Raw genomic sequence first — 19,138 nt, 5'->3', positions numbered from 1 at the left:
CACCTTCCCCATCCATCACTGGCTGAGGGCTGCTTCCAGGGGCATTAACTCTCCAGGCCATAAATTCTCTGGCACTCTGCTCTGCTTGCCACGCGTAATCCTACAGACAGAATGAAAGCCCTTGGGCAGAGGGTCACCAGAGTTCCCAGCAGGGTATCAACTGTAGCTGCTCCAGTCCACTAAAAGTTTCTTTCATCTACATTTCCTTCTCTGTCTTGTTCTTTGCCCTTTATTTACTGAAGAAGTGTGTCATCTGTCCTTTAGAATTTCCGCATTGTAGATTTGGTGGATTACATTCCCATGGTGTTATTTAACATGTTCCGCTATCTTCAACATTTACTGTGAATTAAATAGTTAGAGACTGATCAGATCCCGATTCTATCTTTTAACAAGAATACCTATGGGTGACGCCATGACCTTCCAATTGCATCACATCAGGAAGTAAGGGTCTCTAACAACTAAAGGTTTGTCTAGCTTTAAACAAATTTTCCTCCTCTTTCATTGGTTGGCTATGTTCCTTAATTCAGCATATTCCCAAGCAGGCCAACTTCTTCCAAATGCTATGGAAGCTGAGCAAATATGAAGTAGACAAGTCAAGCTCTGTGTCATCCAAAGGCCTCGCTGGAAATTTTCAAGGAGGGTTTGCTTGTGCCTTAGAGCACACACCCGAAGACGTCATTTATTCTCCCACTCCTCAGAGTGCCTTTCAAATACCAACCTCCTTTTGAAACCAACTTCCATACCAAAACAGTGCAAGCACCACATGTATCTCTCTGACTTTGAATTCTGGATGTGTGAATCTGCTTACACTGTAAGCTTCAACAAATTCCAAAGCGGAGAGATGCTTAGACCCTCTCAATCTTACCTACACCATTTCATGAGAAAAGTCTGCCTTACTGCATTGTAATGCACATAGAATGCACGCTAAAGAAAGAGGCTAAGGCTCTTGAAGAAATGCTAAAATTAAATTCAGAGAATGATCTAGCCCAAAGGAATGTTTCATACAATACTGACAAGTTGAAAATCTTCAGTAATTGATGTTTGCTAAAGAACCTCATTGTAGTTTAATTATCCAAGGTCATTTCTACTTGCCTCCATCAACCGTTCTCCAGACCAGAGTCCATGTTGTCAATTCATTCATTCAAGAAACACTCACTGACCGTTGGAGCTCAGGAAGGGTGCCAGGCTCCGGTGGGAAAGAGTTTCTCTTTATCTCCTCTGTGATGCCAGTTCCTTCAATGTCATCCCAGACTCACAATATTCCAGCCTACACATCTTCTTAAAAAGGCACCAGGGACAGTGATCTGTTTTTACTCAAAACACTCTGACACCAAATGTGTAGCTTTTTCTTCCACCCAACAACCAATTCTTTAATTCTCCAATACCAACTGAGTGTCCTACAATTCAATTCTGACACTAATTACCTGGAGTTGGCATCAGACTCCACAGGTTTCAAGGCTCCATCCCACAAGACTGCCCTCACTTCAGATGCCAGACACAAGTATCGGGTCTCCAGGTTACCCACACGTCTGTCCCACTTGGCTACAAAGTTGGGGATTCCCACAATCTCCTCCTTAGGTTTGAAAATTTGCTAGAAAAGCCAACAGAACTCAGGAGAGCATTTTACCATTAATAGTCTATTATAAAGATACAACTTAGGAACAGCCAAATGCAAGAGATGCACAGAGCAAGGAAGTGAAGCGGGGAGCAAAGAGCTCCCACGCCCTCTCCGGGCACACCACCTCCATGTGTTCACCAACTGGAAAGTTCTCTGAACCTCTTCTTTTAAGAGTCTTTACTGAGGTGTCATCAGGTAGGCATTATGGATTAAATCTTTGTCCATTGGTGGTTAACTCAATCCCCACTCCCTCTCCCTTCCCTGGAAGTCAGGGGGTAGGGCTAAAAGTTTCAACCCTCTATTCATGCCTTGCTCTTTCTGGTGACCAGCCCCCATCCTAAATCTATCTAGGAGCCCCGACTCAACAGTAATCTCATTAGCATATAAAAGACACTCATCACTTAGGAGGTGCCGAGGATTTGGGGAGCTGTGTGCCAGGAACCAGAGACAAAGGACCAGGTGTCAGAGCACCCTCTCCCTCTTCACTATGCGCATGGTGGATATTTCAAAACCTATAAATGACATTTTCTACCCACTGCATTTACCAGAAAAAAAACAAAACTCTTATCCCCAGGAGACCACCTGAGTGGCTTCCTCTCCACCTGGAGGCTGAGCCATTCTGATGACTCCCAGTGTCCTTCTGGCCTTTATCCATCAGTGACCAGCATCTAAGAGTCACCTGGAACAGTGCAGTGGGTAGACAGCAAAGCCTCTGCTAATCAAGGTCCTCAGAAAATAACAACAACAAACCATCACAAAGCATTCATTAATGGGGCACAGCAGGAGGGAGGCAGCCTAGACCCACGGAGAAGGGGAGGCCAAATATCCAAGCGTGGAGATGTCTTGAGGGTCCCAGCTTCGTCCTCTCTGAAGTTAGTTCTCACACAAGGTCATCAGCCTCTTCCCAATGTCTTAGCTGACCTCTGTGGGCCAAACAATTCTGCTCCTGATGACCCCGTTCCCCCAGCCTGCCAAAAAATGCCCAGGCCCTGGAGATAGGTTCAGTTCCCTCTTATCTGTCCAGCTAGCTAGCCATCTCCTTTATCTCTAGATAATTCCCACTAGACTCCACTGACAACAGTTACAAACCTGTGCCACAGGCTGTTCTCTCTCAAATAGGTGTAATTCCCCTGCTTGATTTCACTTGGAAAGGGCACGCTGGTTCAGCCTCTTCATTTTAAATAGACGTGGAGGCCCATAGGGGTTAAGTGACTTTCCAAAGATCAACAAGCGGTGGCAGACTGAAATCTAAAACTGTTGTGCCCCAGGGTTACCGGACCATTCAATATGAAAGGAAGCTTGTGTTTGTAGTTATGGAAGAATAATGCAGTTTGCAAATACATAAAGTTGCCCCTAGGCTATCAAACACTGGCTAAGGACTGAGTAATAGAACAGCTACTACTACGGGGCACTAGGGAGAGTCTTCATCCCAATCAAAGGAAGCAGTAAACATCCTGGAAAAGCAAACTGGATGAAAGTGGAAAAAGGGATGGAGAAATGGAGGTAATGGTAGTTGACCCTGGATAATGGAAATTAAGTGGTTTTAGCCTTTTTCCCTTAGCTTTACTGTGATGCTTGAATTTTCTTCTCAAGTAGGTATTTATCATCATAATTAGGGAAAGTAGACCAATAAGCCTGATTCCTAGAGTCACACTCAGAAGCCAGCCTCATTTCCTGGGAGTCATACAAGATATAACACCTGCCTGGAGAATGCCATCAGAAGAAACAAAGCACTCCGTAAGCCATGAAACGTACCAGCTCTTTACAAGGCATCCCATCCACTAGCACAAGCCATGCTGGACTCTCAGGGCACCGCATTCAACCCCGGTGCACGGCATTATAGCTTCAGAACTGGCCAGGATCTTTGTCAAAAAGTCAACTTCAGTCTTCTGGGTCAGGGGAGGCAGATAACTAACAGTGCCTAGATGCTCACTAAAGTCCCCATGAAAACTAAAAATAGCAATAGGTCTGGACAAGATAAGAGTGCATTTACCATATACCAAAATCAGAAGGATCTTCCACTGATGGGAAGGAATTCAGGTATATAGTCACTGACAAGTGAACATCAGCCCCCAAACCAGAAGTGGCTGCAGTGTGAAACTGAGTTCATCGTTCAGAGAACACACCCTTTCCATCACAGACATTGTAGACTTGTGTGCTTACCATACAGTTTTCTAGTAAGTAGCAATCCCATGACCTGCTCTAACAAATTCAGTATGTAGAATACCACAGTGTTCCCGCACATGGAAGTCAGGGTCTTGAGGAAAAGGTGCCTTTTTCTAACTCACAAAGAGCACCATATAGGCTAGCAGTGACCTCATCAATACCCTAACCCCACTGGCTGCTCCTCCACAAAACTCTAAGGGATTCAATCCAAAGCACATAACCAGCCTGACACTGTTGGGAACCCCTTTCTGAAGAAGTCGAGTCCCTATGTCTCATCAATAACTTTCTTGTCTCATCCGTCCTGAAGCAACAGCTTCTAGGGAGCAACCCAGTAAGGTGCAGAGATGACCAGACCAACTGCATTCCTGGGTGACCTTGGAAGAGTGCCTGCAGGCAGGTATACATTTTCACGCAATGAAAGTTTGATCAGAGGTGGCCTCAGACCCTGCAGGACCAATGTCCATTTTATCACTTGTCAGAAAATGGACAGTGGGGGGAAAAGAAGCTATGTCAGCCAAAAACAGCTGCCCGAGATGTGTGACAGACCAGAACTGTCCCACTGGAGACACCGGCTCAGCCGCTGGCCTCAGTCGGTGAGGACAGGGAGGGCACTGTGAGTGAACAGTGTATCACATCCAGGAGCCAACACTAGGCTTATTCATGGGTAAGTAAATAGAAACACAACAGTCTGAGGCCTATGACCAGAATTTGAAGCATAGGAGAACAAAAATAGTTCCTCGAGGAATAAGAGCAAAGACCTTCTTGCACATAACTTTACTGCAGGGAAGAGTAAAAACTGCTTTGGGTCTGCGATAGGAAATGAGGGCACATTCCTCCAAAATAGGCCACGTACAAAATAGAAGAGGCAAATGTATCCAACAGAATGAACTGAGAAAGAAGAGACCACAGAGAAAATTAAAACATCATAGCCAAATTATAGGAAATTCGGGGCCGAGAGGAATGTGCTGAAAAACAGCATGAGGACACGATGAGACACAGCCCAAAGGTGGGACAGCTAGCCTGGTCATTTCAACAAACTGACGTCATGAGAGAAAAAAGAACAAAAAGAAAAAAATCAGAGGTGAAGGGAACTCTTCTAGATTATAAGAGATTTTAAAATGACCAAGCAATTCCACTCGTAGGTATATACCCAAAAGAACTGAAAAGGTACTCAAATATCTGTGCACAGTATTGTTGTGTCCTGAATGTTTGTGTCTCCCCAGCCCCAAAATCCATATGTTGAAGCACCAACTCCCAATGTGATGGTTATTTGGAGGTGGGGTCTTTGGGAGGTAATTACATTTAGGTAAGGAGGATGGATAAGGACTGGTATCCTTATAAGATGAAGAAGAGTCCAGAGCTCTCTCTTTCCCAAAGACATTTGGGAATAATTAGGGAAGCTTGCATATAGGCTGGGCATTGAATGATATAAAGAATCATTGTTAGGTGTGATAACGGTAGCATAGTTAAGGAGAAAAATGCCTTTATTTTTCAGATGTGCACACTGAAGTATTTGGGAACAAAATGTTATGATGTCTGTTAAAGTATTTCAGGAAAAAAGGAAGATGAAGCAAAGGTGGCAAAATGTTAACAATTGTGAGATGCAGGTGATGGGGTCGGGATATTAACTGTATTTTTCTCTTTAGTTTTCTATATGTTTAAATTTTTTCATAATAAAGGTAAAAAAAACTCCCAATCAAAATCCCAGCAAGTTATTTTGTAGATATTGACAAACTGATTCTAAAGTTTTATATGGAGAGGCAAAAGACCCAGAATAGCCAAGATTGATACTGAAGAACAAAGTTGGAGGACTGAGGTTATCAGACTGTAAGGCTTACTATAAAGCTACAGTTAAATAAGACAGCATGGTATTGGTGAAAGAATACACAAATAGATCAATGGAGCAGAACAGAGAGCTCACAAGTAGACTCCCATAAATATGGTCAACTGATCTTTGACAAAGGAGCAAAGGCAGTACAATGGAGCAAAGATAATCTCTTCAACAAATGGTGCTGGAACAACTGGAACGACCAAAGGACTATAAAATTTGGAATCATCTAGATCCGCTTTGCAAATTGGGGTAACTCCAATCTACCTGGCAGCAGCTTTGAGAAATTTCTGAAAAACATAAAGCAGGCAAGAATGCCTGAAGCAAGGATGGATGGATCCCTCACTCACTGGTCAGACCGGCACACACAATGGGATAAATAAAGGGCCACAGGGTGGAAGTCCCACAGATGCCCCGAAAAGAGCACTCGTGGTAGTTACTAATGAAGATGGTAGAGTGCCTTACCTAAACTTGGGAAGACACACAAAGAGGAAAGGAACCATTGGCAAAGCAATTAAAGAAAACCTTGCCAGAGATTTCCTCCAGTTACTTCATTATTTCCACAAATATTAAGTGCCTGTTACGTGAAACTGGGGCTGGGAACACAGCAGCAAACAAAACACACTTGGTGTCTAACGTCATGGTGGCTGTGCCATCCAATCCATACCCACTAGCTACATATGGCCATTTACATTTTAATTTTAATGAATTAAAGTTAAATAACATTTTAGAATTCTATCACAGTCGCATTAGCCACATTTCAAATGCTCAATAGCCATGTGTAGCTAGTGGCTATCAAATGCTCCCAGGAGCAGCCCTCAGCCAATGCCGGCAGGGCAGGTGGTAGATAAACGCCCCAGCCTCCTGCCTCTGGTTGGCATAACTCTGAGGTGGCTTCCACGCTGTCTCTGAGAGTTCCCCGGCAAGCCTGAGCCCCAGGTGCCCTCAGAGGTCACTAATTTGGTAGCACACCTTTCACTGGCTTCCTTCTCTCCCGTCTCTCTTCCCCACTCCCCAACTGGTTTTCCCGGCATCATCTCAAAACCAACAACAACCAAAAAGCTGCCTCCCCACAAATTCCTGTTTCGAAGTCTGCTTACGGGAACCTTCAAACCAAGGAAACAATATACACAGTCCAGCTGCACTACCCCCCACCCCCAAACACTCTAACCACCAGAATATACTACCTATACTGTAAGTGAAGCAGCAAGGGGGTTCCTTCAGTGTTGATCCCAAATGTGCTCATCTTTGAAGGATCCTGAAAATATGCACCCAGCCCTTAAACCATAAATTACTAAGTGCAGACCTTAATGTATGCAGTATGGAAACGTGTAGCATTGTGGAGGGGTTGAGGGGGAATTGAGAGACCTAAGTCATCACCCAAGCAGGCCTTCTGCTTCCCAGGGACCCAATAGTGGGTTCTCACACACGGACCTTATGAGGGTGAAGCTTGGCCAAATTCTGCTTTAAGGAGCAGAGTTTGATTTTCTGTCCCAGGCAGGAGGCCAGCGGAAAAACTTAACAGCTAGTGTTTATTGCATGTTTATTACGTGATGAGCCCTGTGCTAAGTACTTCAAATGCATTAGCTCATTTAATCCCCTGAGTCCACCATGTTGGAGCTGTTTTTCTCCCCATTGTACAGAAGAGGAAACTGAGGCTTACAGAAGGGAAGGGGCTTGCCTAAGATTACACCACTATTACACTGTTGCGCTGGGACTCCAACCAGGTCTCCCTGACTCTGAACCCAAACTCTTCACCAACAGGTAACACAACTCCCTTCTAAATGATTATTATAATAAAATCACCATTTATTGAACCGTATAATGTGCAAAGCACTTTAGATACGTAACTTCTTATCCTCACCACAACCCTCCAAGTTAGAATTGAGCCAGATACTATGTAAGCTTCATATATACATTAGCCCATGGTTCTGATGAACCTAGGGGCAGGACAGGAATAAAGACACAGAGGTAGAGAATGGACTTGACGACACAGGGAGGAGGAAGGGTAAGCTGGGACAAAGTGAGAGAGTGGCATGGACATATATACACTACCAAATGTAAAATAGATAGTTAGTGGGAAGCAGCCACATAGCAAAGAGAGATCAGCTCGATGCTTTGTGACCACCTCGAGCGGTGGGATAGGGAGAGTGGGAGGGAGGCGCAAGAGGGAGGGGCTATGGGGATATATGTATACATATAGCTGATTCACTTTGTTATACAGCAGAAACTAACACAACATTGTAAAGCAACTATACTCCAATAAAGGTGTTAGAAAAACAATAATAAATAAATACATTAGCCCTAGGAAGAGTTATCTCCATTTCACAGGTAAGAAGACTGAGGCACTAAGAAGCATTTCCCCAGGGACTTCCCTGCTGGCGCAGCGGTTAAGCATCCGCCTGCCAATGCAGGGGACATGGGTTCGAGCCCTGGTCCGGGAAGATCCTGCGTGCCACGGAGCGACTAAGCCTGTGTGCCACAACTACTGAGCCTGCCTTCTAGAGCCCGCAAGCCACAACTACTGAGCCCATGCGCCACAACTACTGAAGCCTGCACGCCTAGAGCCCATGCTCCGCAACAAGAGAAGCCACCACAGTGAGAAGCCCGCACACTGCATCAAAGAGTAGGCCCCACTCATTGCAACTAGAGAAAGCCCGCACACAGCAATGAAGACCCAATGCAGCCATAAATAAATAAATAAATAAACAAACTTAAAAAAAAGAAAAATACTCAGGTTTTTTTTTTAAAAAAAGAAGCATTTCCCCAGCAAGTGCCAGTGCAGAGAGCCAAGTCGGCTACGTTCTCCTTCCTACCTGGGTGGGGCTCCTGGATTCCATCATGCTCTTCATCTTACCTGCGGAGAGATCCAGCTTCCTCCTCTGCAAACCCTGCTTGGTCAATGCTTAGAGGTAACTACGACTGATCGAGATCGCCTACCTGCTCAGAGGAAACCCAGCAGCAGTCCTCCCAAGGCTCTGCCCCTTCCTTAACCTGCAAGTTGTCCCAGGTCCTGTCTTCTCAGAGTGATGTCACCCCATCCCATTAGCTTTCGGCTAAATGGCTTGGCCCTCACTCTCTGGTCCCATGCAATCTCCCCTGCCTCGTACCCACCTTTTCTCACTGCCCCAAATGCCCTCAAGAGATCTCAATAAACAAATCAATAGCCTTATCAAAGAAAGGACATATCATGGAGACTACAGGGCTTTTCGTCCTTGGAGAAGTAAATTAAATAAATCCAATAATATTTGTTCCTTAACAATCTACGCTGGTCTTCTGATATTACACTCCTTATTTTGATGATAAGCTTCCAAGAATTTTTCAATTATGGCTATTTCAGCTAATTTCCATTCCCAAAGAACCCCCATCTAAATCTACCACGGAGAATAGATACACCACATTTCTTTAAAATATGCATGTTTGGCAACTCAAAAGGGTACCATCTGGTTCACATAATTTCTGCATGAAGTTTCTGAAAAGCCTACACAACATATATGATCCACTCCTACTGCAATAGAAGCCAAAACATTCCACTGTTATTGTACAAATCGACTCAGGTTAACTGTGGCTGAAATTGGCCATGGACCTTGCAACGATCAACTCCCTTAGAACACAGCTCACCAATTAAAATATACATATTTAATCAAAGTCATGCTAGAGAGGAAAGATAAACATGAAAATGACATCACCCTCAAGAATCATTTTTGAGCCCTGGGAAAAGCAAGTAGAGAACTGGCAAGAAAAGCAAATTGGGACTCTTTCAAAATGAAGCAAAGGAGAAGGCAAAATAAAGTCGGAATAATTAAAACAAGAAGAGAATGATGATGGGAGTGGAGGGAACCCAGCGAGGGGACTAAGCACTGTTTCCTTGGTGAGGAATTACAATGCGGCACATGGCAAAATGCCTAACAACCTGTAAACAGAAAACACTATGTCCCCATCGGAGTAAACACATCAAGGCCATTCCTCACCAGCACTGTAAACTCTGGATAGAGGAGTTCGTTGGTGTGTGACAGACAGTGAGGCATTACCAGAAGTGACTTTGGGGTACGCAAGTCTCCTGAATTACAAAGTAAGAATGTATTCCAGAGCGAGGCCCTTCCCAGGTCACCAGGATGAATCAGAATTGTTAAATGATTGGAGATCCTCCAAAAAACACACAACCCAATTGCAGATGCAGACAAAACGTTTTTAGTGTTCTGTCCAGGGCTGCAGAAATGTTGCACACCAGCATACGTAAATTCCCTGGACTTACAGCTCAGAGCAGAGGTTGGCAAACATTTTCTGTAAAGGACCAGAGAGCAATATTACAGGCTTTGTGCTCTATGTTGTCTCTTGTCATAACTATTCAATTCTGCTTTATGCCATAGACAGCATGCACGAAAATGGGCTTGGGTGCGTGTTCCAATAAAACTTTATTTACGGACACTGAAATTTTAATCATATGTAATTATTGGGTGTCACAAAATAGAATTCTTTTGATTTTTTTCAGCCATTAAAAAAATGTAAAAATCATTCTTAGCTCACAGGTTGTGCAAAAAAAAAAATAGGTAATGGGCTATATTTGACCCACAGGCCAGTTTGCCAACTCCTGATTTAGAGCTTCTATTTAATAGAGGCTAAATAGGTGACATATGGTTCAAATGAATGATAAAGACACCTTGGATTTATTCGAAGACTGAAAATCATGAGGAAGAGACTGGAGGGTAGCACCGGATTTATCTCATGCAATGGTGACAAGTACTGTACTGCATTTGTCTTGGAATCACTCAAGGCCTGTCCTTGAGTCCTTACAAGACCACTTGCCAGCTGTATGACCTTGAGCAAGTTTTACTTAACCTTGCCAAGCCTAATTTCCTCCCTCATAAAAGGAGAAGTAAGACTAGCACCTTCTTTTTTTCCAATAATCATTTTTTTAATTGAGGTATAGTTAATTTACAATGCTGTGTTAGCTTCAGGTGTACAGCAAAGTGATTCAGATGTGTGTCTGTGTGTGTGTGTGTGTGTGTGTGTGTGTATTCTTTTTCAGATTCTTTTCCATTATAGGTTAGTACCTTCTTGGTAGAGGTATCAAGGAGATGAAATGAGATGCTCTAAAAATACTTTGCACAGTACCCAGCACTTCTACGAAATAGAGCTAATTAGCATTATGATTATACTCATGGAATGATTAGTTGATTGACTACAAAACATTTTTCCTGGATATGAAGATAACATTTCCTGGAAGTGAAGAAGTCCCGACTCCTAATTTATGAAAGTCAAAGCTCAAAACAAAGTAGATGCCAGAGGCAAACATCAAACTAATACAATAAAAGAATATTTTAATTTTGGTGCCACACCCCAATGATTCAGCTATTAAGAGTCTGGAAACCCGGGCTTCCCTGGTGGTGCAGTGGTTGAGAATCTGCCTGCCAATGCAGGGGACACGGGTTCGATCCCTGGTCTGGGAAGATTCCACATGCCGCGGAGCAGCTGGGCCTGTGAGCCACAACTACCAAGCCTGCACGTCTGGAGCCTGTGCTCCGCAACAAGAGAGGCCGCGATAGTGAGAGGCCCGCGCACCGCGATGAAGAGTGGCCCCCGCTTGCCACAACTAGAGAAAGCCCTCGCACAGAAACGAAGACCCAACACAGCCATAAATAAATAAATAAATAAATAAATAAATAAATAAATAAATAAATAAATAAATAAATAAATAAAAATTAAAAGAAAAAAAAGAGTCTGGAAACCTCCAATTTCTATAAAAGTTGTAAGCTTGAATTCATGAGAAAAGAATGTAAGCATACACAGTCATTCAGTCACTCAACAAGCACTTCTATTCCAGGACAGCCTGCCTGCCTGGGTTGCAGAAGTGGTAGCCACTGACCAAGCCTGCCTCTGCTTCTGCTTCCCATCTCCATCCCTCACCCCATGACAGACAGTGGCCAGCTGTGGATGGTCAAATAGCTTCTATCTCCCGCTGCTCAACCCTGGCCCCAGTCAGCACCAAACAGACAGTTGCAGCGGCAGCAGGTGACAAGGAAGATGGTGGACGGCTGCCGGCCTGTGTGCTGGACTATGGTACAGGGTATTGCTATTAAGGAGTCAGCAAAAAAAAGGATGAGAAAGCTCAAAGGAGGGTGATGAAAGGTGTTGATGACCTAGACTTCTTCATTGCTGATGAAGCAACAGAAAAACCTTCATATGCAAAAAAGTGGCCAATCTGCCATGGCATTGTTGAAGAATGGGACTTGATGAAAAAGTTTATGGATCAAATGATCTTTAAATATTTAAGAGCAGAACATGAAGACCATTTTTTTTGACTGAACCTCCACTGAATACTCCAGAAAACAGGGAATATACTGCTGAAATAATGTTCTAGGCTCGTACATTTCTGCACAGGCCATTCTTGCCTTAGCTGCATCCTGGACCTCAAGACAAGGAGGAGAACAATCTGTTGATTGGTACGATAATAGACAGTAGAAACAGTGTCACCCATGCCACCCCTGTGACTGAAGGGTATGTGATTGGCAGCTGTGTTAAGCACATTCCAAACACAGGATGAAAAAGAACATAATTTATTCAGCAACTGCTGAGAGATGGAGAAGTAAGAATCCTTCAGAGCAATCCTTGGAAACTTTAAAGGAAACTTTAAACTTTAAACTATAGTTATGCCTGCCCAGATTTAGTGAAAGAATTTAACAAGTATGACACAGATGGAGCAAAGTGGATTAAACAGTATACTGGAATCAGTGCTATCTCAAAGAAAGAATTTTCCATTAGTGTTCGTTATTGAGAGATTCTTGGGACCTGAAATTTTTCTCATCTAGAGTTTGCTAATCCAGGCTTTACTCAACCTATCTCAGAAGTTGTAGATAAAGTAATTCACAACTGTCCTACTGATGTCAGACGTCCTCTCTACAAGAATATTGTCCTCTCTGGAGGTTCAACCATGTTCCGGGACATCGGACATCACTTGCAAAGAGATTTGAAAAGAACTATAGATGCCAGGCTGAAATTAAGTGAGGAACTGAGTGGTGGTAGATTGTCACGAAAACCTATCAATGTACAAGTCATTACACCCAAAATGCAGTCACAGGCAATTTGGTTTGGAGGATCCATGCCGGCTTCCACACCTGAATTCTACCACGTATGCCACACCAGAAAGGATTATGAAGAAATTGGGCTTAGCATTTTTCATCACTATTCAGTGTTTGGAATCATGTAAAATTGACTTCGTAGTTATTGGGGTTAGGGAGATGAGGAAGAAATCATCTTTCTGATTGCCTTTTTTGCCTGGATGGCTGGTTTTGAGATTTTAAACTTGACTTGAAATAATAGGACCACACTCAATTACACAGGAATATTTTAGTAAGTTTATCAACATGGGAATGTAAAGGAGAGCCAAAATGATGAAATGTTTTTCTTCAGATTCAGTATTTGAATCGTATGTGTAACAAAAAGAAGCAGGTGTTCGTTCTTTCTGTGCCCTGATAGGTTCTATATTATTGAATTAGCCAAGATTTGATGGGATTTATCGGTACACTATAAATGTACCGATAAATATACATAACGCTTGAACTGAACATTTCTAAGTGTAAAATGCAAGAGCTTGCTTATATTTCATACTTTTTATCCTTTGAGGGAAAAAAGTCACGGGAAAACTAGTATTTGAGGGGAAAAGTGACCAAGTAAAGGACAAATTCACAAAGTAGCCTATGACACATGGCATAGACACACACACTCATGGGATTCCAGTTATTAGGAAGTGCCTCCATACCCTGTGCCCCCCAGTGGTTTTCCTTGCAAGTGCTTTTGGCACTAAGAAGCTATTATCTTGGATTAACTGATACTTGCTAGTGCTTTCTGTTTAACTCTCATTCTGTTTCTTGCTTTAAAGGAAAAGTAAAAACAAGACTGTTGGACCAGTATTGCAGTTCTGTAGTGTCATTTCCTATTAAAAAAATTAATCATTTGATTACCTAAATTGGTCATTTTTGAAGCCTAACACCATTCTAATAAAGGCACAAATTTCTTTTGAATACTTGTTTCAAGTTCTTTTTAAGTTAATAAATCTATTTTCTTCAAACCTCTGCAACAGTTCTTTAAAATCCAACAATTGTAGCAAACTGACTTTTTATGTGTTCTAAACAAATAATTGTTAACTTTTAATATGTCGAGTGCTTTCATTTTGATAACTGGATCTCCACTTGATATTTTCATTTGTATAACTCATTTGCAGTCTGAAAAGTTTTTTTTTAGTTCCAGTCTCTGACATATCATGGAAAGTTAATTTTCATTGCATTTAAAAATATCTGGATCATGAAGAAAAAGTGATGAAAATAAATTAAAACTAAATAACCTTTAAAATTTTTAATAAAAAAGTAGACTTCTGTGTGAGAAGCAGCTTGCAATGTCTGGTAGAAGGGCCTAAGAAGTAACCAAAATGATTTCAATACAACAAAAGTGACATTATTGATGTGTGTACACCCAGGGTTCAGGGAGCAGTGATGGGAAGCAATAGCTTTGGAGAAGAAGGAGGAAGAATAAAAGGAAGCTGGGTGAACTAGAGTTCTCCAGGCTCTGAAGATGGGGAAGAATTTTCCAGGCAGAAGTAACAGAACAGGCAAAGGACAGAATGAGCCCAAAGCTGCTGGAGAACGGAGGTTGAGCATTGCTAGAAAGAGCTGAAACCATCACACACCAACTTAAAGAACTGAGAGTCTACCCTACGCCTGTAGGGACTCCATGGCAAGGCCTGGAAGGGGAATGACAAAGTCAAATTTATACTAGTGGCAACCAGGTACGGTGTTCACTTAGGCAAGAGCCATAAGCCCCCATGGAACAGGGTAACGTGGTGGCGATGGAGAGGAAGGGGTGAATGGGAGAAATATTTAGGAGGTAGAATCTACACAGGACTTACTGACTGCATGTTGAGGTTGGGAGGAATGAAGAAGAGAGGAGAAACTGAAATAAGAAGCCATAAAAAATAGCCAAGAAGCAAGAAATGATGGTAGATTCCAGGAGAGATGGGTGGCATGGTCTGCTGGTCTACAGTAATTGTCGGGGCAATGGATGTCAGCTTCAAAGCCAAGAACAGCCAGGGAACAGGGAGAGAAAAGCAAGGAAAACACGCACATCTTATGCACACTGTCAAGCATGTGCAAATAAGTTGGAGAGAGTGGCCAACAGCCAAAGCAGCAGGCAGCATACATTGCTGTATCAGACATTCACTGGATACGTCCTACATGTTCCTTAGGTAGTGCCTGGACACTTGGTACACACAATAAAATACATATAAACAAACAGATTCAAATGTGATTTAATATTGCATTTTAACCAGCTATCTTTTTAAAGTAATTATGATGGCAAACAAAAATATTGTATACCTTTTCTCTTTATTCCACAGAGGAATTAGTTTATCAGACTCTGCATTAGTTAATTCATTCTTTTTTTTTTTAATGATTTCTACCTCCGTAGTGCTTAGGAATCATTTGGGTGGTGTATATATCTCACTATAGTTATTTTTTTTGTCTTTATTGAATTTTGTTACAATATTGCTTCTGTTTTATGTTTTGTTTTTTTGGCTGAGAGGCAGGTGGGATCTTAGCTCCCCAACCAGGGATTGAACCCGCACCCCCTGCATTGGAAGGCTAAGTCTTAACCAGGGAAGTCCCAGTTAATTCATTCTTGAGCAATCACGTTCATCACACAGGAAGGCACAACAAATGGAGGGGCCTTCATAATTGCTGAGGTCAAGCCCTCACTCTAAGATGAGAAAGCTCTGTGACCTTGAGGCCATCCCTTTACGTCTCTGGGCCTCCTCTCATTTGATAACACTTGTGAATGAGACTTCAGGCCAAACACTGGGACACAGGGAGGAATTAGGTCCAGACACTTTTCAAGGGCTGTTCATCTTTTCTCATTTGTTAAAATGATGAAAATAGCCACTTCTTGAGCAGGTGGTTGTGAAGATTACATACGCGTAAGTTCCTCCTTACAGTCTGTACAAACAAAAAATGTTCAATAAATGGAAACGCCCATGAAGAACCTCTAATATTGGTTTCATTATCGCCGTTTAGAGATGAAGAAACCAACGCCAAGGAGAGTGAAGTTACTCTCCCAGTCACACTTCTTGGCAAACGTGGGAAACCTAGTTTTTGCAAACCCAGATGCTACTCTTCCCAGTACTCCCTGCTACCTCCCCTGATGGTGAGCCTCTGGCCCCCCCATTAGTCACCACAGCCAGCTGGTGAGGCTAGTAGCCCCCCCATTTTGGCACAACCACTGTTCAAATACAGGTCTCCAGTCTCTGCACTTCCCAGTTCCTTCCACCGACAGCCATAGAGGTTCAATTCCTGGAAGTTCAGCTTCAAGACATCGTGGAATGGAGTTGAATGAAAGGTACATTTAATATACCTGATTTAACAATGCCCACTCAGGCGGAAAAGAAAAAAAGACAAGAAAAGAGAAATTCCTTTATTTTCTCAGTTGCTCCTTACACCTGCTTCTACTCCTTCAAAATAAACCTGGGCCTCCATCCACTGTCCCCCAGGAAAGAAATCCACCGCTGTAAATCAGGAAAAATAAAAGTGAGTTATGGGCTTTGAGCTCCCAAGGGTCTAAGTCTTTGCTATTTATGGCCAAATTATGGAATTGTATAGGTTGTTTCGCTCTGAAATTTCTGCATTACATGCTGACTGTTAACACTACTCCTAGTCCTGGATGTCATCCCATCATATTGAGAACTCAACCCTTGAAGAGATATGACCACGAGGTTTAGACAACGATTCTGTCTTTTCTTGGAAAAAGCACTTGATCGAAGACATCAATTTGAATAGCAGGGATCCAGGATAAATAAAATTCAAGGACGTTGGTTAACTTTTGTTAAGCAGATTTTACGAGTTACATAAAATTTATCAAATTCTGTCTTAAGATACATAACTTTTACTTATGAGGTGCTAAGGCTCAATGAGAGCACCAGGGAAGAGCTCCCATCTGCCTTAGACTATTCTAGAAACTACTTATTCTTGCATCCTCTTCTCAAAATAGTCCCAAATAGGTCACTATGAGCAAAGGGCTCGCTCCCCCTCATTTCTTGCCCATGTTCCCACAGTCGTGTGAAGCTGCTCACTCACTTCAAAGCCTGCCTTCTACTGCTCTGCCCACTCAGCACTGTTGAATTCGTATCATGACTAGACAGCTCTCTGCCCTCACACCTGATCATTCCACAGTTCCCACATTATGCCGGCCAAGCTCCTTCGAAGAGAGCCTAACACAACAGCACATGGGCAAATGCTCAACTCGGTTCCATCCAATCTGCCTTCCAACAAGGTTTCCAGGAACAGTCCCAGACGAAAAGCCAAGAGCTGTCTCTACGGAAACCATATTTATCTCCTTAGCAAGTACTGGCAACACCACAGGCGACCAGGAATCATCCTTCTACTATTCAAACCGGAGGAGATGTCAACCTGCCTATGAACCGTTTCAGCAATATGTGCTAGTCTAAGACGTTTAAAAAAGGTCGCCAACCATTTGGCAATGGACCTTGTTAATTCATCACACATGTTTCTTTTGGCCTGCAGAGGTTTTTTAAAATATAAATTAATTGCCAATATTTCAAAACTAGGAAACTTCATTTAAAACATCTGGATTTTGCACATTCCTCCCCCCAAATCAAGAGCATTCAGGCAAACAATAGGTTGGAGTTCAACAGAAGCAGGCCATCCAGGTTCCAATCCTGACAACTTGCTGAATGTTCATTCAACATTAGAGGATGGTTCCATGCAGTGTTCAAAAGGCTTAGGACTCCATAAGGGACAACCAGGACAAGAAATGACCAGACAGTCATACCTGCTAAGAAGGGATTTTATTTGGGTAACTCAAAGGACTTCTGCTTCAGGGAAGACGGAGTAGATATACTTTTCTCTATTCCTCCCACTAACTACAACCAAAATCCTGGGTATTATATATAACACAAACCCGAGAAGGCCCTGACAGGTGGAAAGAAGGAGGTACACTGAGTAGGCACCTCAGGGCCCAAGAAATGACACAGTGGTGAGCTTCCTGAGTTTTCTTTTTCCCTTATACATCCAAGACTTGGAGCTGAAACAGCAGCAACCTGTAAATACCAACAGATGCAGGAAAATAAACAAATAAGTAACCTCAATAAAGGCCTGCTCTCTCCAGCCAAAGGATCAGGCAAGGAGCAGTCTAGCAAGACAGAAATGTTTAGATAATACCCGCTGTACTCCAGCTCTACTCCAAACACCACAGAAAGAACTGTGACCCCTACCCCCATCCACACTAGCAAAGGATGAGTGGACTGGGGGAACTTGCACCTTTGCCAGGTTATAATGAGGTGACCCAATCCCCACCCCCAATTCTCTCTTCCCCTGGATGGTGTCAGAGAAAGTCAAGTAGGGAGCCAGTACTTTCATCCCCACCAGGTAGCAACAAGCTCCACCCTGCCCACACCTTCAATGTCAGTGGACAACATGTGGGGGAGCCTGGACCTCCACTCCCACAAGCAGTAGTAAGGCACCCTCTCACCCTCCTTCCTGGGGTGTATCAGAGGAGGCCTCATGGAGAATCAGGACTTCTACCACCACCCTTTGGTAATGAGGCCACCCCCTCCCATGGTGTAAGTTGAGGCCACATGGGAAACAGCTACAAGGCACTTCTACCTATCCCAGCCAGAGAGGTATCAGCACAAGCCTACTGAGGTGCCAGAACTCCCACTCCCACATAGCAATAAGGAGGCACGAACCCTGAATGTCAACAGTCTAAGTGAGAAACCTGGACATTTACTCCCACTTGGAAGTAACAAGGCAATGCCACCACCTTCCCTTGCCAAGGCAGTGGGAAAGAAAGCCAGTAAAAACAGACAATTTAATTAAGATCCAGAGTCTCACAAAATAATACCTAAAATGCCAGAGTTTCAATTTAAAAAATCCTACCATCATGAGAGTGTGGCCAAGATGGCAGAGTAGAAAGACCCTGAGCTCACCTCCTCACATGGGCACACCAAAATTACAACTATTTACAGAGCAACTATGGATGAGAATGACCTGAAGACTAGCAAAAAAGGTTTTCCACAACTAAAGATGTAAAGAAGGAGCCACAGTGAGACAGGTAGGAGGGGCAGAGACATAGTATAGTCAAGACTCACACCCCCAGCTAGGCAACCCACAAACAGGAGGATAATTATAATTGCAAAGGTTTTACCCTAGGGGTGAGGGGTCTGAGCCCCACATTGGGCTCCCCAGCCTGGGGGTCCTGCACTGGGAATACAAGCCCCAGAACAACTGGTTTGCATACAAGAGAGCCAGAGGGCTATAGGAAACAGACTCCACTCTTAAATGGCTCATGCAAAATTTCACATGTCCTGAGACCCAACGCAGAGGTAATAATTTGAAAGGAGCCTGGGTCAGACCCACTTTCTGACCTTGGAGAGTCTCCCAGAGAAGCAGGAGGCAACTAGGATTCCCTTTGGGGGCACAGATGCTAGCAAGCACCATGTTGGAGCCCTCCTTCTAGCCTAAGAG

The 19,138-nt window shown here is 43.2% G+C and overlaps 1 protein-coding gene and 1 pseudogene across 9 annotated transcripts in view; one reads left to right on the top strand and one right to left on the bottom strand.

Moving 5' to 3' along the window:
* LOC309626986 (endophilin-A3) overlaps positions 1 to 19,138 on the bottom strand; it is a 651,420-nt gene that overhangs the window by 480,594 nt on the left and 151,688 nt on the right. The window lies entirely within an intron of this gene.
* LOC309627009 (actin-related protein 3 pseudogene) lies at positions 8,379 to 16,159 on the top strand (annotated as a pseudogene). Its single transcript has one exon. The product of its transcript is annotated as an actin-related protein 3 pseudogene (transcript).

This window comes from Balaenoptera borealis, assembly GCF_965194805.1.
Source record: "Balaenoptera borealis genome assembly, chromosome: 3".
Taxonomy (NCBI): Eukaryota; Metazoa; Chordata; class Mammalia; order Artiodactyla; family Balaenopteridae; genus Balaenoptera; species Balaenoptera borealis.
Note: the sequence above shows the minus strand (reverse complement) of the source record. Positions and strands in the feature narration are given on the sequence as shown.